Here is a 22,629-nt window from a genome sequence, read left to right as displayed (position 1 = left end):
ATTAGCAGATTTAGCTCACACTGGAGGTGGGTTTTGACATGAAATGAAGCGTAACCAAGTCCGGATATGGTTCATCTCCTGCGGGATGAAGCATAAAATTTCCCAGAGGATGTGTTCCTATTTTCCTATGAATTTGTTGAAATTCACCATGTTTCTAATTGTTTTCCTTTTTGGTGCATTTGAAATAATTTGGTCTTTCGGAATGTTGCAAAGGAATGATTCCGGAGATGGCGGGACTGTTGTATGAGGAGAGATTGGCGAGGTTAGGATTGTTTTTGCTGGAGTTCAGATGAATGAGGGGGGCAAAATCTCATAGAGACTTATAAAATTCTAACAGGACGAGACAGGGTAGATACAGGGAGGATATTCCCGATGATGGGGGAGTCCAGAACCAGGGACCACAGTCTGAGGATTCAGGGTAGACCATTTAGGATGGAGGTGAGGAGACATTTCTTCACCCAAAGAGTGGTGAGCCTGTGGAGTTCATTACCACAGGAAGTAGTTGATGCCAAAACATTCAATGTATTCAAGGGATGGCTGGATATAGCACTCGGGGGAATGGGATCAAAGGTTATGGCGAACAAAGCAGAGTTAGGCTATTGAGTTGGATGTTCAGCCATGATTGTGATGAAGGGTCAAAGGGCCAAATGGCCTCCTCCTGCTCCTATCTCCTATGTTTCTATGTAATAACTTTGACCCGGAGATTTTGAATGGCAGCGTTTCCAGTTCTAGCATCAAAAGGATCAGTTGAGAACACATCACTGTCAATCCTCATTACCCACCAGCCATCTTACGCTCTGATGAGCCTTAATTGACTGGGGATGGGACTTCCAATTTGATTGGCTGTCAGTTTCTGAGTCCCAACAGTGCCAGGAGTTGCGGTGGACGGGACTGGGACTGCAAGCATTCCTCAGAGTCTCAGAAATGGAGGCCAAGGCAGGCCAAACAAGGCGAGGGAATACATGATGAATGATAAGATCCTGGGAAGCACTGAGAGTTAGAGGGTACTTGGTGTGCATGTGCACTGGCTCCTTAAAGTTGCAGGTGGATGAAGCGGCTGGGAAGGCATGTGGTATACTTGCCTTTATTAGCCAAGGCATAGAGTTTCAGAACAGGGAAGTTAAGTTGGAACCGTATAAAACATTGGTTAGGCCACAGAGCAGTTCTGGAATTCACATTATAGAAGGGATTAGATTGTACTGGAAACAGATTTACCAGGATATTGCCTGGGTTGGAGAGTTTTCGTTATAATGGTAGATTGGATAGACTGGAGTTGTTTTCCTTGGAACAGAGGAGGCTGGATTGGGCATGATTGAGATGTGCATAATAGGGTGGCCATTTCCAATTTTCCAAAAAAGGAGGACATTGCTCCAGTTCGAATTGAATGACTGGACTGAGAGTCACGCAGGTTTAGTGCATTCCGATTGGTCTATGTGTTGCAATTGGCTAAGGAAGCTGTCAATCACATAGAGGCGTATGTGTTGGTGGCAGCACGGTCTGTGATTGGTTACAATTGTGAGTGTCATTTTCAATGCTCTTGCAATTCAGAATGATGGAGCTCACGGATTGGATAAAGTCGTTGTCAATCAGCTCCGCGAGTCTCGCAGGTTGAGCGCATTCCGATTGGTCAGTGCGTTGCGATTGGCTAACGAAGATGTCAATCACATTGAGGGGGTGTGTGTTGATGGCAGCGCCGTCTGTGATTGGTTACAATTGTTGAGCTTCATTTTCATTGTTTTTTTAAATTCAGTCGAATGGAGCTCGCGGATTGGATAAAGTAGCTGTCAGTCAGTGGGCGCAGACCGTCCATTGGATTACTGTGATGCGTCAGTTTTTGATTGGTTTTCCCAGCTGCCGGCCACAGCCTTTAGTCAGACCCAAAACAGGAGGACAGATTAACGTCCAGCTTGAGGCGGTGCTGGACGGAGGACAGAGTGCTCAAAAACTGGACTGTCCAGCCTAAAAAACCAGACGTCTGGCCTCCCTAGCATAAAATGATGATAGAGTAGACAGGAAGAACATTTTCCCCTTGTGAAGGGACCAATGACCAGGGAGGCCGAGATTTAAGTTAGGGGGCAGGAGGTTTAGAGGGAATGTAAGGAAAAATGTTTTCACCCAGAGAGTGGTGGGAGTCTGGAATTTACTGCCTGAAAAGATGGTGAAGGCAGAGATTCTCATAATATTTAAGAAGAATTTCGATATGTCCTTGGGCTGCCAAAGTGTAGAAGGTGATGGACAAAGTGCTGGAAAATGGGATTAGAATAGTTAGATGGTTGATTTTGACTGGCGCAGATGCGATGGGCCGAAGGGCCTTTTCTGTGCTGTGGTCCCCTGTGAAGTAATTGGTGCAACAGCCACCGAATTGGCCAATGACAGCCAGGTACTCAGGCAGAGAGGAATGAAAGGCCGATCTCCGGAAATCTTTGAAGAGTTAAGCTGTTGATGATAAATTGCAGCAACTGTCAACCTAACTAAAGGTTAAAATGAGAACCTACAACATTGAAGGAATGATAATGAATAGGAATGTGCCTTCAGAAAAATTCTATAATAAATATTGATTGTGTGAAGTGTAATAATTTTGCATCAACGGTTAGATATTTTAAGAATGATCTTTGAAAGCTTCCCGCATTTGATTACAAAGGTCACAATACAGCAAGATATTGTGACGGAAAATCCCACAGCTAACAACTAAATTTCTTCATTATTCCCCTTTGAGGCTCTCAATGTAAAAATTACAACTGGAGGTATTTCACTTACTTTGCTGCCCAAAGGCTCCATGTCACAGTGTCAATGATGTTGGTTTAACATTGACAGAAAGTTTGTTATGTTTCTGACTGCAAGCATAAGGAGCAATATTGGAGAGAGACAAGTCTACTGGCCCCTTATTATTTCTAAGACCATTTTGGAGAGAAGGTTACAAAATAAAAACTCCCCCATGAACTTCAGTGGTCATTGGATCAGTTACAGAACAGAAAGCCGTACTTCTAAGATAAATAATTTTACAGCATTAATGTTATAACTGAGTAATGAACTTGACGCTGCGGTATTGAGGGATCTGGGCCTCCTATATGAATCACAAAGCCTTTTCATGCAAGTAATTAGGAAAGAATTGAAATGATAGGACACGGTTTTTTGGCTCTTCCTGTTGGTGGGGGATCTTTCAGGCTCACCAAAGGTGACCACCACTCCCCCATATCCCTCCCCTTGCAATGGGTTTCCTGGTAGCAGTGTGGGAGGGCCATACAAAATGCTGTAGACTTCGGCCGGACTGGAAGATCCTGGCCACAGCCTTTGCTGCAAGGGGAATGGAGTATAAAATTAGGGACATTTAGCTACAGTTGTATGGGGGCATGGGTGAGACTGCAGTTGGAGTACTGCAAATAGTTTTGGATTCCTTACTTAAGGAGAGATACACTTTGTTACATTCAGGTGAGAAGGGGTGAACTGGCTCCTATCAATTCAACTTCCTTGGTTGGTTAAAACAGAGGTTTACATTTCTTCTTCATGAGCGTATGCCTTTTCCAAATCAGGCCTACTCCTGCTCTTATTTCTAATGTACTTATGTATGTACCTTAAACAAAGGTAGATAAATGAAAACTGAAGCATAAAATGAATGTGATACAGTGATGCTTTCACTGTAGATGGAATTTATTACAAATTGAAACAAATCTTAATAAGTACTCAAGTGCAACCTGTGCTAAAATGTAGTACTCATGTGGATACAAAATTGTTCATCGATTATCTTCAAACAGTTTCAGGACTCTTTAGTAGATTGAGAGGGGATCTCATAGAAACTTATAAAATCTGGTGGGACTGGACTGATGAGATGCGGGAAGAATGTATCTTGGGGAAGTCCAGAACTAGGGGTCACAGTCTAAGAATAAGGGGTAAATCGATCAGGACTGAGATGAGGAAGAGCATCTTGCTGTGGAATTCTCTACCACAGAAAGCACACAAAGGCACCAATTCATTAGATATGTTCAAGAGGGAGTTAGGCATGGCCCTTGCAGCTAAAGGGATCAAAGGGTATGGAGAGAAAATGAGAATGGGATACTGAAAGTGCATGATCAGCCATGATTATATTGAATGGTGGTGTTGTCTCGCAGGGCCGGATGGCCTACTCTTGCACCTATTCTCTCTTTCTATGTTTAAGCACAGTAAGAAGTCTCACAACACCAGGTTAAAGCCCAACAGGTTTACTTGTAGCAAATGCCACTAGCTTTTGGAACTGCCTGTCCCCACCCACAGAACTCCCACCCAACTGACGAAGGAACAGCCAGTTCCAAAAGCTAGTGGTGTTTGCTACAAAGAAACCTGTTGGACTTCAGCCTGGTGTTGTGAGACTTCTTACTGTGTTTACCCCAGTCCGACGCCAGCATCTCCACATCTATGTTTAAGGCCACAGTCACAATGCAGCCGACCTGAAGTCAAAGTGCTCAGAACTACCTTGTCTGTAGCTCCCTTCTTACTCACCAGAATTCAACACGTGATAAGATTGATGGCTCTGCTCTCAAGCTGTGCCCTAGTTTTGTTTTTGCTTCAGTGCAGAAGGGAAACTGCGGAATAAATGGGCCGTTAAATGCCAAATTAGATTTACCCTAGACCACGCTTTCATTGGCAACTCCAATGGAAATGTCTGGCCTGTTTGACATGAAGAGGAGCTCATGATAATATGGTGCTTAATCACATTTATTCCGAAACATTTCAAAGCACTTCACGTACAATGAATTACTTTTGATTGAGTGCAACGACTTTTGGTGCGTAGGCAAAGTGTTTTTTTTTATTTCAAATGCTACAAGACAAGTTAGCGACTAGCAATTTATTACTTAAGTATCTTGGCGTATTTACAGTATGGTATATTGCTTGAGTAAGTGATCTGTCTATTCTGATCTTCCTGCATGAATCCCAGGAATTTGTACACTTGCGATGTGCCGCATGCTTTTTCTGTTCTTAGAATTGCAGTTTAGTGGGAAAGTCCCACAGGCAGTTAAGATGCTGATAGCTGATCAGAAACAAGTGGCTTGCCCAGAATATCATCAAAATACAGGACTGTGTTGTCACAAGGGACATACGGATTCTTTCAAAAATAAAGCGACAAAATCCAATAGTATTTTGAAGAACATCCTGGTGTCATAAGTCTGTTATATCCTGGAAATCCCTGAAGATGACTATATTTTCACCAGTAGTTGGAGATACAAGACAATTTGGGGAGGTGATAGCTCACTGGTGTTATCGCTAGACTATTAATCCAGAAACACAGCTAATGTTCTGGAGAGTTGGGTTCGAATCCCGCCACGACAGATGATGGAATTTGAATTCAATAAAAAAATCTGGAATTAAGAATCTACTGATGACCATACTGTCGATTCTCGGAAAAGCCCATCTGGTTCACTAATGTCTTTTAGGGAAGGAAATCTGCCGTCCTTACCTGGTCTGGCCTAAATGTGACTCCAGAATTACAGAAATGCGGTCGACTCGCAACTGCCCTCCAAAGGCAACTAGGGATGGGCAATAAATGCTGGCCAGCCAGCATATCCCATGAATGAATTAAAAAGAAATTGGACTGTGTGAGGAGAAAAGTGCCACAATGTGTGTTTTACTCCCTGGTAACATGATAGTCAATAGCAGGTGTCTTCAGTTGACATTATCAGTGAACAAGTCAGATCCGAGGGTGAAATCTGGCTCCAGAGATACTGAGCGGGAATCAGAGTGAGTGGGACACGGACCATGAAAAGGTCTATTGACCTCGGGATGGATTTTCCAGACTTGGGGTGAGCACAGCCAGAAAATCCTGCCCCCAACTTTTTTTTCAGAAGCCGTGAAGATAAGTTACTGAACAAGTTCACTGGAGTCTGCTGATGAACTATTCACACAAGAATAAAATATTTATTAAATGAGAAAATTGAATTATATTCCAGCAAACAAAAAGGTTGGAAAAATGGTTATATTAACATAAATAACTCATTCAAATATTCACGATTCCTTCACCCCAGCTAAATCTGCACAGCACATACAAATTCAGAAAGCTAAAACCATTTACCATGGAAGGGATTCTCTTTTTTTTTAACTTTGTTTAATCTATTCCAGTCACAAGTAGGCTTACATTAACACTGCAGTGAAGTTAGTGTGAATGTCCCCTAGTCGCCACAATTCGGCACCTGTTTGGGTACACCAAGGGAAAATTTAGCACAGCCAATTTACCTAACCAGCACATCATTCAGACTGTGGGAGAAAAGTAGAGCACCCGGAGGAAACCCATGAAGACATGGGGAGAACATGCAGGCTCCGTACAGACAGTGACCCATGCTGGGAATCGAATCCGGGTCCCTGGTGCTGTGATGTTTGTGAAGGGAAGCAGTGAGCCATTTATTTGCTGTGAGATCTTCTGGCCCCATCACTTTCAATGGGATTTCCAATTGACTGCACCCTACGCCACCAGGACATGCATGATGGGGGTGCACCATCAGTGAGAGTAGAAGATCGGCACGGTAGCACAGTGGTTAGCACTGCTGCTTCACAGCTCCAGGGTCCTGGGTTCAATTCCCGTGCTCGGGTCACTGCCTGTGTGGAGTTTGCACATTCTCCTCGTGTCTGTGTGGGTTTCCTCTGGGTGCTCCAGTTTCCTCCCACAGTCCAAAGATGTGCGAGTTAGGTTGATTGGCCATGCTAAGAAATTGCCCCTTAGTGTGTCCAGTGCTGCGTAGGTTAGAGGGATTAGTGGGTATAATATGTAGGGATATGGGGGAAGGGCTTGGGTGGGATTGTGTTCGGTATGGACTTGATGGGCCGAAGGTCCTCTTTCTGCACTGTAGGGTTCGATGATTCTATGATGTAATTCTGCCGCATATCTATTTTGTTCCCTGTGGTGCATCCCTAACGCATTCAAACAGCCTGCGTGTTACCTGCAAATCCTTCCAATGTGCCAGTGACAGGTGGTAAGAGTGGGAGAGACTCCGGGTCAGCCACATTTCATGTGGAGTGGTGTCTCTCAACCTATAAGTAGCCGGAGACAGACTAACCGCCTGTTCCTGGAATTACTGGCTACGGAAAGAGACAAAAGTCTGTGTTAGTGCACCACTGGGTGCGGGAAGGGATTGGAATTGGAATTTTATGCTCTAACATTCAGCGTAAGCGTGTGGTACATGTAAACCAACAGACGAACTGTGGGCAGACACATCACACTCCAGAGGCGTGGGTTTAGCTCAGTTGGCTGGACAGCTGGTTTGTAATGCAAAGTGATGCCAACCTCATGGGTTCAATTCGGCTCAGCTTATTCATTGCCTTCTCAACCTTACCTGTCACCTGAGGTGTGGTGATCTTCAGGTTAAATCACCACCAGTCAGATCTCCCCCTCAAATGGGAGAGTGTCCTCTGGTCATCTGAGACTGCGGTGACTTTACTCAGAATTAAAGGAAAGATGTGACCAAAGTAGCTTCTATGGGTGTAGCCTTACCAAAAAAATCACAGTGTTGGTTCCAGTGAGGAGAAACTGTGCTTCTCTTCAAATCTTTCCAAACTCTGCCACAAAAAAAGCAGCTGAACGCTCACCGGAAAAGCTTGGCTATATTGAGATCGTGGCTCCCCCCTTCACTCCCCCCAACCATTCTCTTCTCTATCTATGTGGAATTCCTTGCTCCATTTCTATCTTCTTATCTTAGCCAAAATATTGGTTTCAATCACTTCTGTTCTGACTCCCGCACCATTAAATCTAACTTTTCCCACGGTTCCATCCTTGGCCAAGTCCTATTTCTCGTTGACATGGTGCCCACATCTGGATTATATGCCCATTATCTGAAATTACAATGCCAGATGAGCATCAGTTCCCTTCAAAAAAGTATTGTGAAGATTTATTCTTTGTGCCATAGTTTTGCCACCAGTCCATCCTTCTCCCTGGCATCACACAGAAGCTAAATTACACCATTTACAACCTGGTGTTTTTAACTTTGGAATGAATTTTCAATGCTATTATAACTTCAAGCAGATCATTGAGGTTGGCCTATTGGAATATGAACTCTCTGATGAAGGAGTCAATTGATGGGCCAATCAGGGAGTCTTTTCCCTGTATTTAAATGGGAATGCCAGTTTGTTGGGCACTCCTGAAGGTAGACTGCTGACTATAGCACTCTGTGTACTGCTTTTACAATTGGAAATAAAGGGATCTTGGTGAAGAAATCTTTGCCTTGGAAGTCTTACTACAAATCCAACACCAAGGTATGGCTACTTCGCTGAGGACACTTGTCATCACCTCTGTCTCAGCTCATCTGCTGAGGACACCCTCCTCCGTGCTTTTGGAGGACTCTGGACTTGACCACCCCAACACTCTGCTGCCTATCCTCCTGACATTAATCTGCCATAAACTTCAGGCCATCAGAATCTCCACTGTATGTTTTCTAGCTTGCACCATGTAAAGTCTTGATTTTTGATTTGATTTATTATTGCCACTTGTATTAACATACAGTGAAAAGTATTGTTTCTTGCGTGCTATGCAGACAAAGCATACCATTCATAGAGAAGGAAACGAGACAGTGCAGAATGTAGTATTACAGTCATAGCTAGGGTGTAGAGAAACATCAACTTAATGCAAAGTAAGTCCATTCAAAAGTCTGACAGCAGCAGGGAAGAAATTATTCTTGAGTTGGCTGCTATGCGATCTTAGACTTTTGTATCTTTTTCCTGAAGGAAGAAGGTGGAAGAGAGAATGTTCAGGGTGCATGGGGTCCTTAATTATACTGGCTGCTTTGCCGAGGCAGTGGGAAGCATAGATGGAGTCAATGGATGGGAGGCTGGTTTGCCTGATGGATTGGGCTACATTCAAGACCTTTTGTACTTCCTTGCGGTCTTGGGCAGAGCAGGAGCCATACCAAGTTGTGATATAATCAGAAAGGATGCTTTCTGCAGTGCATCTGTAAAAGTTGGTGAGAGTCGTAGCTGATGTGCCAAATTTCCTTAGTCTTCTGAGAAAGTAGAGGCACTGGTGGGCTTTCTTAAATATAGTGTCGGCATGGGGGGGACCAGGACAGGTTGTTGGTAATCTGGACACTGCTTGTGTGTTTGCAGATCCAACTTTGAGCACTCCATCAAGTTCTGGCCATTGAGGCAATCAATCCATGAAGATAGTGCAGATAAGAGCGACGGAACTGGTTCCCAGTGCCAAAGGATTGAATTATAAGGGAAGGACTGCAGAAATTTGGGACTTTCAGCCTTGAAGGGTGAACTTGTAGCAGAATATAAAATAATGAATTGTAATTGAAAAGCAAATTTGCAAACCTTTTCAAATGTCCAGCTGTCAACTCATTGACTTTAGTTATAGGTTTAGGTTAGAGAGAGCAGATTTTGTACTGATCAAAGATCTCACTTCTTCTCATGGGAGAATCTAGAATTAGGGATAACTGTTCTAAAATAAGGCAGAGATGTGGAAAAGTTTTTTTTTCTCTCAGACGATTGTGAGGCTTTGGAATTCTCTTCCTCAAAAGGTGGTTAAGGCAGTCTGAATATCTTTAAAGCAGAGGTAGACAGATTCTTGATAAGCAAGGAAGTGAAAGGTTAGGAAGTGAATGGCGGGGCAGGCTCGAAGGGCTGGATGGCCTAGTCCTGCTCCTATTTCTTATGTTCTTATGTTCTTATCAGAGGTCAGCAGGAATGTGAGGTTAATGTTAGATGAGTGATCTTACTAAATAGTGGAGCAGGTTAGAGGGGCCGGGAGGTCTACTCAAGCTCCAGATTTGTGTGTTTGTATGTTCAGAATGCAAGAAATTATCAACATATAGGATGGACTTTTGCCTGAAGTAGGGGAGGCACAAATGCAGAAATTAGGTCAGGAATGATTGAAAACTGATGAAGGAATTACCATTTGGCTAAAATTTGTTTTTCTTAGTCATATTTATCTTGAGTATTCCACTTTCACCTTCTAACAAAGAGGCACAGTTGTTAGCACTGTACCTCACAGTGCCAGGGATTCAGGTTCGATTCTGGCCTGGGTAACTATCTGTGGAGTTTGTACATTTTCCCTGCGTCTGCATGGGTTTCTTTTGAGTACTCCAGTTTCCTCCCACAGTCCAAAGATGTGCAGGTTATTGGAATGGCTATGCTACATTGCACCTTAGTGTCCAAAGATGTGTAGGTTAGAGGGTTTAGCAGTGGAAATAAAAGGGATTACAGGGAGAGGGCCTGGGTAATGTGCTCTGCCAGAGAGTTGGTGCAGACACAATGGGCCAAATGGCCTCCTTCTGAACTATAGGATCATAGGAAATGGACGCAGAAGTAGGAAAATCCAGCCCTTTGGCCTGTTCCACTATTAAATCAGATCATTGCTGATCTCTTCCAGCTCTCAAATCCACCTCCCCACCTGTTCCTCATATCTCCTCATTCATAAGAACATAAGAACATAAGAAATAGGAGCAGGAGTAGGCCATCTAGCCCTTCGAGCCTGCCCCGCCATTCAATAAGATCATGGCTGATCTGTTGTGGCTCAGTTCCACTTTCCCGCCCTCTCCCCATAACCCTTAATCCCCTCTCTTATCAAGAACCCATCAACCCGCTTCTTAAAAATATTTAGCGAGGCAGCCTCCACCACTTCAACGGGCAGAGAATTCCAGAGATTCACCACCCTTTGAGTGAAGAAGTTCCTCCTCAACTCCGTTCTAAACCGCCTCCCCTTTATCTTGAGGCTGTGCCCCCTAGTCCTACTGTCTTTTTTGAGCGGGAAGAGTCTCTCCACCTCCATCCTATCCATCCCATTCATCATCTTATACGTCTCAATGAGATCTCCCCTCATTCTTCTAAACTCTAACGAGTACAAGCCTAGTTTATTCAGCCTCTCCTCATAGCTCAATCCCCTCAACTCCGGTATCAGCCTAGTAAACCTCCTCTGCACTCCCTCCAGGGCCAAAATATCCTTGCGCAGGTGCGGCGCCCAAAACTGCACACAGTACTCCAGCTGCGGCCTCACCAATGCCCTATACAGCTGCAGCAAGACCTCCCTACTTTTATATTCAATCCCCTTCGCTATGAAGGCCAGCATCCCATTCGCCTTCCTGACCACCTGCTGCACCTGCAAGCTGGGTTTTTGCGACTCATGCACAAGGACCCCGAGGTCCCTCTGCACCGTTGCCTGCTGCAGTTTTTCGCCACGTAAGTAATAGTCCTTCCTACCATTCTTCCTACCAAAGTGGACCACCTCACACTTGCCAACATTAAATTCCATTTGCCATTTCCTGGCCCATTCGCCTAGCCTATCTAGATCCTTCTGCAGACTCTCCACACCCTCCGCACAATTTGCCTTTCCCCCAATCTTGGTGTCATCAGCAAATTTCGACACCCTGCACTCGGTTCCCTCCTCCAGATCATCTATATAAATGGTAAATAGCTGAGGCCCCAGCACCGACCCCTGGGGCACCCCACTAGTCACCAACCGCCAATCCGAATAGCACCCATTGACCCCCACTCTCTGCCTCCTATTTGACAACCAATCCTCTATCCACGCTAACACCCTACCCCCAACTCCATGTCCCCTGACCTTCTGCAATAACCTCTTGTGAGGTACCTTGTCAAACGCCTTCTGAAAATCCAGAAAGACCACATCCACCGGCTCTCCTCTATCCACTGCCCTAGACACATCCTCATAGAACTCCAGTAAATTTGTCAGACACGACTTCCCTTTAATGAAACCGTGTTGCGTCCGCCCTATCAAGCAATTCCCTTCAAGATGCCTCGCAATTTCCTCCTTAATGACGGATTCTAACATTTTACCTACCACAGACGTTAAACTAACCGGCCTATAATTCCCCGCCTTTTGCCTGGCACCCTTCTTAAACAACGGCGTAACATTAGCCGTTTTCCAATCTTCCGGCACTTCCCCGGAATCCAGCGACGTCTGGAAAATAACCACCAAGGCATCCACTATAACCTCCGCCATTTCTTTCAGAACCCTCGGATGCATTCCATCCGGTCCTGGGGACTTGTCCACAATCAGCCCCTCCAGTCTGTCGAGCACCACCTCTCTAGTAACAGTAATGTCATTAAGACCCTCCATTCCTACCACCTTTCCATCGCTAACACCTGGCAAATTATTCACGTCCTCCTCCGTGAAGACAGAAACAAAAAAGTTATTCAAGACCTTAGCCATATCCCCATCCCCTACCACTAGCTCCCCTTTCTCATCCTCTAAAGGACCAACGTTCACCCTAGCCAGCCTCTTCCTTTTTATATATTTATAAAAACTCTTGCTATCCTTTTTTATATTAAGTGCTAGCCCAGCCTCATAGCTTCTCCTACCCTCCTTTATCAACTTCTTTGTCAATCTTTGTTGACATTTAAACCTTTCCCAACCCTCTTCTCGCCCACTGCTCTTAGCTACTCTAAATTCCTCCGCTTTTAATTTAACACTTTCCTTCACCTCCTTCGTTATCCACGGCTTATTACCTCTCCTCCTACTGTCCTTTTTAACCATCGGAATAAATTTCTGCTGAGCACCAAGAAAGATCTCCTTAAAGATCCTCCACTGCTCCTCAGCGGACCTACCTTCCAACGCACTCCCCCAGTCCACATTTGCCAATTCTTCTCTCATCCTACCATACTCCCCTCTATTCAAACAAAGGACGCGTGTCCGGGAACCCACTTTCTCCTCCTCCATCTGCACCAGAAACTCCACCATACAATGATCACTCTCTCCAAGAGGATCCTTCACCGCAAGGTCCCTAATTCTACCCGCCTCATTACATAGCACCAGATCCAAGATAGCTCGCTCCCTCGTCGGCTCCAACACACACTGTTCAAGGAAATTATCCCGGCAGCATTCCAAGAACTCCTCCTCGAGCCCACCTCGTCCAACATGGGTCGACCAATCAATATGCAGATTGAAATCTCCCATAACTACTGCCGTCCCATTCCTGCACGCCGCACTTATTTGCGTGTTAACAGCCCGCCCCACCTCCAGATCATTATTCGGGGGCCTATAGACGACACCCACCAGCGTCTTCCTCCCTTTGCTGTTCCTAATCTCCACCCACAACGATTCCACGTTCTGCTCTTTGGCTCCGATATCATCCCTTGCTACCACCTTGATACTATCCTTAATCAGCAGAGCTACGCCACCCCCTCTTTCCTCCTGCCTATCCTTCCTAAACACTTGATAGCCCTGTACATTCATCTCCCAGTCCCTGTCACCTTGCAGCCACGTCTCTGTAATGGCCACCAGATCGTATCCATTTGTGTCGATCTGCGCCACCAGCTCATCCACTTTATTCCGAATGCTTCGTGCATTCAGATAAAGCGCTTTCATCCCAGCCTTCACCTGGACCCTATTTGCCGTAACGCCACCAATTGGGACATCCTCGGCCTCTTCCCTTACCTGTACCCTATCCTTAACTTTAGACCTCGTAGCGTCACCTACCCTCGCACCCTCACCCCCCCTAATTAGTTTAAAGCCCTGTCTACAGTCCTCTTTACTCGATTCGCCAACACTCTGGTCCCAGCACGATTCAGACCAACCCCATCCCGCCCGAACAAGTCCCACCTACCCCAATACTGGTGCCAATGCCCCATAAATTCAAACCCATTCCTCCCACACCAATCCCTGAGCCACCAATTCACTTCCTTTATCCTGTCAACCCTACGCCCGTCTGCACTCAGTTCAGGCAGTAGCCCAGAGACCCTTTTTTATTTAGAAATATATCTATCTCCTTCTTGAAACCATTTAACAATTCAAACTCCACCGCACTAGGGGGCAGCCAGTTCCACAAATTCACCCTCTGCGAGAAGTAGATCCTCCTCATCTCAATGTTAAATCATCCACCTATAGGGATTCTATGATAGCGCTCCCATTACTGCTCAGGTGACGTAGAAACAGATATCAGCCAGAATTTTTCTTTATAGGATCGCAGTGAGTTTCCCCACTAGGATACTCGGTTGTTATGTGTTGCAAAGCGAAGCATACCTGTGTGATTAGTCACGTGATGTGCTCTGATGCCACTGGGGCAGTGGCAGAGTTCTATCACTCTGCCATCTTACAATGTGATGGAGCAACAGCTATCTCAATAAACTTTTCACTTGTTGGTTAAAAAATCCACCTATTTTTGGCTCTTTGCCTGGAAGAGGCTGAAGCCCCAAAACATGACACTGGGGAACTCCAGACTCATGCAAATTGAGAAGTTGGCTAGAATCTTCAGTTTCGATACTGACGGCACACACTGGAGATTCAGAAACCCTGCCTGCGACTCCCTAATCATTGCTTTTTAATAACTGGGGCATGGAGCACTGCAGAATGTGTGACATTCACCAGAATGGATTCCGACCTTAGGCCAAAAAGCTTACAGCAGCAAACACCAAGCAATTCTTTTGGGTAACCTCTGAGCAATAAATACACTTTAATATGTAACTTACCTCATGTCCCCCACTTGTGACATAGATTTTTAAAAGTATATATAAATCAATGAATGAAATGAATGAACCGGTCCAGCAATACATTTGCACTGCCCAGAGTTTTGTGATTGAGCAACTTGACTATTTCTGCATTTTATACAATCTATTCTTTCGAGGGATTCTTTCACCGGTAAAGGCCACATTTGTTAGTTAGGCCACATTTGGAATATTGCATATTCTGATTGCCAAGGATGTGGGAGCATTGGAGAGGGTGCAAAGAAGTTTTGGCAGGATGTTGCTTGGGCTGGAGCTGGTTGTAGGTGTGAGGAGAGGATGGATTAATGTCCTTTAGGGAAGGAAACCTGCCGTCCTTATCCAATCTGGCCTACACGTGACTCCAGAGCCGCAGCAATGTGGTTGACTCTTAACTGCCCACGGGCAGCTAGGGATGGGCAATAAATGCTGGCCCCGCCAGTGACGCCCATGTCCCACAAATGAAGAAGAAAAAATAAACTTGGATTGTTTTCACCGGAAAGATAGACGCTGAGGGGTGACCTGATAGAAATCTACATTATGAGAGGCATCGATAAGGTGGAGAATCAGAGGCTTGCACTGCATGTCCACTGCACGAGGACCTCAGTGTTTCAAGAAGGCAGCTCACCACCACCTTCTCAACTAGGAATGGGCAATAAATGCTGGCCAGCTAGATACACCTATGTCCCACAAGTGAAGTAAAAAAAACCCTCATCATTGCTAGACTCCCATGCATCAGATTTGGGGTGTACTCCAAGGATGTTTTGGGGAATCCCTCTCGGATGTGCCCAGGTAAGGGTTTACATGGTAATAGTCCAGAAGTGCTAACTTCTTCCAGGATAGCATTCTAGTTTTGTTAACGTACAGGGTGGAAGGTTCGACAGGTTTAAGGGGAGAGGTGATAAGTTTAGGAGAGACATGCAGGTAAGTTTTTCACACAGAAGATGGTGGGTGCTTGGAATGCATTGTCGGTGGAGGTGATGGAAGCAGATACTGTGGCAACATTCAAGGTGTATTTGATACACACATGAATGGGAGGTGAACAGAGGGATAGAAATCATATATCGTCACAGGCTTGGTGGGGCAAAGGGTCTATTCCTGTGCTGTGCTGTTCTTTGTTGCGTATCCTGGAGTAACTCCTTCGAGCTCGGTGTCCCTTCACCAAATTTAGATTTATTTACATGGTTGGCAACACTCAGACAGGTCTGTCCTCAAACAGAGTATTAACCTGGAGCGCCAATAACACTGACACTCCACATGATTTATGTACACACGCTGGCCTCCCTGATTGAACAGAACATTATTGCCTTAATCTGGGAGCTCATAGTCTAAGAGATCCATGTACATAAATTTACATAACAATAGATTTCTGCGATCAACATTCTTTCCGATTAGCTTGCTACAGTTATTGCAACAATGCAAACCCTCAGTGCACCAGGTGTAAGACTTTTTTTTTTGCACACTGTCCAATTTGCTGATGAGGTCGGTAATGTTGTCTATTCTCTCTGTCATGCTTAATGGAATATGAGAAACCAGTGGGCAAAATTAAGTCCTCCCTCTAGTCAGTTCATTTGCCACATTTATTATTCCTTGGCATAAATTGCAGTGGTACGCTATCAACAATCTGTCCCATTGCTACTTGCAATGGGAAGAAACTGCTCATTGCTTCCCTGTGATAATTACACATTGTTACAAATGTTCAGTAATGAACGAAATGTATATTGACTTAAAGACCGTGGAGATAATGTTCCCTCACTGCGGATTCTCTGTGCTGTTGATAGTATGCTAGACCACTTTTATGTATTGTACTTTTCACTGATTTGTTTTGAATTAGAAATTCATCATTGCTGCCCCCTAATGAAATGTAAACTCATTTATTTCCACTTATGATACACAGAGTGACTTATTTTCTTCCATCAAGAGGAAACACGGTTCTTTTTATGGTTTCTAATCACACTTAAGTGTAAGAGTCTTTTTTTTAACTTCACAAAGGATACACAGCCCCATATCTGGTCCCTCGGGCTTCTGGGGAACAATTTTAACCCAAACGGTCTGTTGGGAAACTGAGGGTGCATCACTGATTTGAAAGCCACCCCAATCATATGGGTAACAGAGTGGCACAGTGGTTAGCACTGCAGCCTCACAGTGCCAGGGACCCTGGTTCAATTCCAGGCTCGGATCATCGCCGTGTGGAGCTTGCACGTTCTCTCAATATCTGCGTGGGTTTCCTCCGGGTGCTCCAGTTTCTCTCCACAATCTAAAGATGTGCAGATTAGGTGATTGGCCATGCTAAATTGCCCCTAGTGTCAGGGGAGTTACAGGGCAAATACATGGCCTAGGTGGAATTGTGGTTAGAGCAGACAAGTTGAGCCGAATGGCCTCCTTCTGCACTGTAGGGATTCTATGAATCATATACTGCGTAAATGCTTGGGCAAATCATTTTGGAGTGGGTGTGAAACTGGCATTCCAAGTAATCCTGTATGTTAACAAAACTAAAATGCTGTCCAAGGGGGAGTTAGCACTTCTGGACTATTGCCATGTAAACCCTTACCTGAGAATGTTTGAGACGGACTCCCCAGCGCATCTGTGGGGCACGTCCCAAATCGGACACATAGGAGCCTGGAAGCGATAAGGGCTTTCTTTCTTTATTTGTCGGACATGGCTGGTTGGCTGCATTTATTGTCCATCCCTAGTTACAATTGAGAAGGTGGTGGCGATCTGCCTTCTTGAAACGCTGCAGTCCTCGTGCTGTGGTTGACTCACAATGTCGTCAGGGTAAGAATTCCAGGTCACTGATATGTAAAAAAAGAAACTCAGCAGGTCTGGCAGCCTCTTTGGCGGGAGAAACAGTAGGCTTACATTAACACTGCAATGAAGTTACTATGAAAATCACCAAGTTGTCACAGTCCGGTGCATATTCAGATACACCGAGGGAGAATTTAGCACGGCCAACTAACACATCTTTGGAGTGTGCGAGGAAACCAGAGCACTCGGAGGAAACCCGCTCAGACATGGGGAGAATGTACAGGTTCGACACAAGCAATGATCCAAGCCGGGAATCTTCACAAATGGATCTTCATCTGAAATGAACCCGATGGTTCTCTGGGCTGACAGTCAGGTGAAATTGCCCCTTTTGCCAGTGGCTATACCAATACTGGACATGCAGGTCTTTGTGAGGCAACAGTTATCACACAATTTGTCTCTGAGGCTGAGTCTTATTGTAATTATGCACTCCAGAATGTTTACACTGACGCGCCTCACCAATAGAAATTATTCCTTTGTGTAGAATGGGGCTTATTGCTTATGTACCAAAATGAGGATTCATTTCTTTCATGCAGAAATAATATTTCCTAAACTCGAATATTTATCTTCTGTTTGTGTTGTTCCTGTCAGAAAAGATTAGCTTTATATGCATGCAATAATATCTCACGTTCAGCAGTTAATCAAACAAATTGACAATGCTAGAAAGCACAGTAAATTTTCAGCATTGTCTGGATACAATACACTCTGAATCCCATGCCTGAGATAATTATACGTTGAGAAATGATGAGTTTGTAACAGGAATATTAATAGCGCGATGCCTTGGCAAAAGTCTAGGAGGGTACAAACAGTGTGATTCTTCAGCTGAATTCAGATTTATTTCCAAGTAAAATGCCGCCGCAGGAAATCAGACGCCCGGCTTCTTACTTTGTAATCTGTTGCTGGACCTTAACCTCCCCCCCAACCCCGGGGAATAAATCTCAAAACAGATCAAAACATTTGAACAAATATTTTTGTACAGTGGAGGATAAAAGGTTTGTTGGTTAGCACCGCCAAACAGTTAACGTCCTGTGTGGGTTGTTGTACTAGAAAAAAGGAACAGCATTGAGAATTGAGAGAAGGTTGTCTAGCTCAGTTGTGGATTGCTAATAACAAATAAGAAGCGTAGGACAGCAAGGTGGCACAGTGGTTAGCACTGCTGCCTCACAGTGCCAGGAAGCCAAACTCTTTCCCAACCATTACCCTTTCTGCATGATGAGTTATGTCCCTCAATTCTCATTGGCTCAGATAGCGCATGATCAGTCCCTGATTAGTAGCTACATGGCTCCCTGAGGGTGGTGGTCATTGATTTAGTTTCCCTGCTCTCCAGACAAACCCTCTAACTTGTGGAACTACCCCCCTCATTTTCCATTAAATCATTCCATTTGATGACTTTTAAGTTTAATCTGTTTATTAGTGTCACAAATAAGTTTCCATTAACACTGCAATGAAGTTACTGTGAAAATCCCCTGGTCACCACACTTCAACACCTGTTTGGATACACAGAGGGGGAATTTAGTATGGCCAATGTGTCTAACCAGCATGTCTTTCAGACTGTGGGAGGAAACCGGAACACCCAGAGGAAACCCACACAGACACGGGGAGAACATGCAGACTCCGCACAGACAATGATCCAAGCCAGGAATTGAACCCGACTCCCTTGTGCTGTGAGGGGGCAGTGCTAACCACTGTGCCACCGCGTCAACTTTCTGCAGATTAATGGGGGCTTAAAGCTAGTTGCAGTGACCCATAACCTCCTGGGTCCCCCGGGTTTGAGGAATACTGTGAATATGCGCTAGGGAATCCCTCGTGGATGTTCGCTGGTAAGGCTTTACTCGCGATTGTCCAGAAGGCCTAACTTCCCTTGGCCAATTGCGCTGTGCAGGGAATAATCCAACAAAGCGATTTAAATCACCAGTTCTCCAGTTTTTACACTCATAGTTGCTCTGAAAAGGTTGGAAAAAATAAAACCACTTCTAATTTCAGTGTAACTATTTTAAGCTCCCAGAATGAACCTCAGCATGCGAAACCCCCTCACACACACCCCCTACCCCAAGCACCCCCACCATGGTTATTATCCATCCCTGACAGCGCTCCCCGCCCCCCACTCCACTGAATCAGAAAACACCACCAAAGTTCATTGAATATGAGCAAAATTAAAGGAAAACAAAATGGCGCACTGTGCCCTGCTATCAACTTAAAGGATACCTATGTATTCTCCGGTGAAGCTAACAATCTCAACTCTTCATGGTGTGTTTTGAATTCTGATTTCAACTTATTCATTAGCAAATTGAGCTGTGGTGTCATTTGTGGCTCGGTTGTGAGCGCTCGAGTGGCAGAGTCACATGGCTTTCTTTTGCACCCCCAGCCCAGAGCTTGAGCACAAAGCCCAAAGCTGACACCGCAGCGCAGTACCGGACTGCTGGTGGTAGGGGTCGCTGTCTTTCGATTGGGATGTTAAATTGAGACCCCATCCACCTTCTTGGCTGGAAGGCTGCGTGGCTGGGGAATTCTCCCATGTCCTGGTCAATATTTCTCCCTCAGTCAGCATCACAATGATACATTATCTGCACACCTTCACATGACTATTTCTGGACACTTTCTGTGTTCAAAAGGCTGTCATGACTCCTGCAAACTTCAAAAAAAAGTACTTTAATTCACTGGAGTCTGCACATTCTCCCCATGTCTGTGTGGGTTTCCACCAGGTGTTCCGGTTTCCTCCCACAGTCTTAAGTATAGTTAAGTGGATTGGCCATAGTAAACTGTCCCCTAGTGTCCCAAGGTGTGTAGGTTAGATGGATGGACTATGGTAAATTGTCCCTTAGTGTCCAAAGATGTGTAGGTTAGGTGGATTGGCCATGGGGAATTGTCCCTTGGTATCCCAAGATATGTCGATTTGGTGGATTGGCCATGGGAAATTGTCCCTTCATGTTCAAAAATGTGCAGGTTAGGTGGACTGGCTGTGCTAAATTGTCCCTTAGTGTCCCAAGATGTGTAAGCTACGTGGATTAGCTATGGGAAATTAACCCTCAGTGTCCAAAAATGTGCAGCTTAGATGGATTGACCACACTAAACTATCCTTCAGCTGACCAAGATGTGTAGGTTAGATGGATTGGCTCTGGGAAACTGCCCGTTAGTGTCCAAAAATGGGCAAGTTAGTAGATTGGCCATGCTAAATTGTCCCTTAGTATCAAAAAATGCTCAGGTTAGGTAGATTGGCCATGCTAAATTGCCCCTTAGTGTCCAAAATTGCGTAGGTCAGATGGAAACTAGTTTGAGGCATTTAGTGATCATGAACAGAAAGATTTCAATGCAATCTCTCTTTAGTCCAACAGATAGAGTAATGCTATAATTATGTTGTTATTCAATAAACTAAGTAAAACAGACTTTTCAGAACCAATTTTTTTCTTAATAATCTAAATCACTGAAGTGAAATCATTCCATTGTCAAATATCACTTAAGTCTTCTGTGTTATAATTAGGTTCCTTTAAATTACTTTTGGAGTTCATAACAAAAATTGCTGCATCTTTTAGTCCAAGTTTCTTTGCTCACTTTATCTGATTGAATAGAAATACACCACAGCAGTGCTTTGTCTATCATCTTTTTCTGCTTCAGTAATTCCTAGGTGGATGTAAGTACTTTCTAACAGTGTAGGTGCGCTGCACTCTTCCTAGTTTAATAATATCCTTTTTATAATAAGGTGACCAGAATTACACACAGCATTCCAAGTGTGGCCTTACCCATGTCTTGTGCAACTTCCTGCGTTCCAAAAGATGTGCAAGTTAGGTGGATTGGCCATGCTAAATTGCCCTTGTTGTCCAAAGATGTGTAGCTTAAATGGATTAGTCATGGTAAATGGGAGAGGCTGGGATGGGTCTAGGTTGGATGCTCTTTTAGAGAGTCAGTTCCACACTCAATGGGCTGAATGATCTCCTTCTGCACTTTGAGGGTTCTGTGGTTCTTTGGACACAGGGGTGAAGTACAGCAACATAACTTCCATTTCTGTTGAGCTTTTTAACACAGTAAAACATCCCAAGGAGTGTGATCAGGTTTGATTTACGTGCAGAACCACATTAAAAGATTTTGAAATAGGAGAGGTAACATTTCTTCAAAGAGTTAGATTTTAAGGGAAGAGAGAGACCAAAAAAGATTTGGGTTGGAATGCCAGATCCAAACTCCGAGACAGCTGAAGGCACGACCACCAGTATCGAAGGGGTGAAAATCAGGCATGTGTGAGGATTTGAAGAGTGTTTAAACCTTGGAGGATTGTGGGGCTGGAGGAAATTACCGAGGTGGTAAGGAAAGATTTAAACCCAGGGATCAAAAAATTAAAATTGAGTTATTACTGCAACAGGAACCAGTGTAGGTTTCGCAAGGTGATGGATGATTGCATCTTAGTGCTGTCATGAAGTTGTTCCCCTTTAAGACGTAACCCCGAATCCCCAAAGAGGAATACCTCACCTCGTAATCTGTTAAAAGTGTTTGGGAAGGTGTAAACTGTCCTTCAGTAATGTTTAATAGGTAACTAACAAATACCTGACACTCCCTTTAAGATGAACACTTAACAATTTAACTGGCAGGGAACTTTAACTAAACAAGTAACACACCGAATAAAATAAAATTCCACTGAAATACTGTTCAAATAAATACATTACTCATTCATTAACCAAGAATATAATAATAGATTTCTATCACTCTCAAAAAATCCAGATTTTGTGGCTTTCAGAAACTTGGATTTCTTTGGTTGATTCACTCAGTCTGAGAGTTCTTTTAAATTTGGTACATTTCTCTGGTTAGAAAGTAGGGTGGTGAGGTGCTCTCTTCCCCTCAGCTTGAGAGGTCATAGTTACTAACTACAGTTTTTCTCTTGTACTCTCTTTTATACCTGATGACCTATCAATTTTGCTGCAACAGGATTGGTCTGATTTTTTTCAACATCATCAAATTCAAATCTTGTAGGTTTTTGGTAGCTGAACGCTTGCTTTAAATTGATTGGGCAAAATTCAAACAGTCAAATGCCTGAAGCCTGTTACCAAGGCAACCCTGCTGCCTTCTTTGGATACACGTGTTTCAGTCTGGGACTTTGGATATACTTTGCATTTTAAATTGCAAAGCACTGAAACAAAACCAGCTTTGAAAGGGACCACGCAATGTTTTGTCCTTCTAGCATGTTCTTTCCATGCTGCGCGTCTTTACAAACTCAACTTCGCAACAGTGCAAATTAGGTTTCAGAAAGCAGAGTTCTGGATGACTTCTAGTTCATAGCATCTGGTCAGGAGAACATTGTAATGCCAGTTTGGTCTGCTAGGAATCAGAATTGTCAAATTACTGCACTTTATCGATGATTAACATACAATTTTGTTCACACTGGGCTCTGGGGTAAGTTTTTCACTTAGAGGGTGGTGAGTGAGTAGAATCGGCTGCCGTCAGTGGTGGTGG

The 22,629-nt window shown here is 44.3% G+C and overlaps 1 protein-coding gene across 1 annotated transcript in view; it reads left to right on the top strand.

Annotated features, from left to right (window-relative positions):
• The window catches only part of LOC145343701 (protein kinase C-binding protein NELL1-like), an 828,548-nt gene that overhangs the window by 627,967 nt on the left and 177,952 nt on the right, over positions 1-22,629 (top strand). The window lies entirely within an intron of this gene.

This window comes from Carcharhinus amblyrhynchos, chromosome 6 (assembly GCF_965287045.1).
Source record: "Carcharhinus amblyrhynchos chromosome 6, sCarAmb.v2.hapA, whole genome shotgun sequence".
In the NCBI taxonomy this organism is placed as follows: Eukaryota; Metazoa; Chordata; class Chondrichthyes; order Carcharhiniformes; family Carcharhinidae; genus Carcharhinus; species Carcharhinus amblyrhynchos.
The sequence above is the reverse complement of the archived record's forward strand: the minus strand, read 5'-3'. Positions and strand labels throughout refer to the sequence as shown.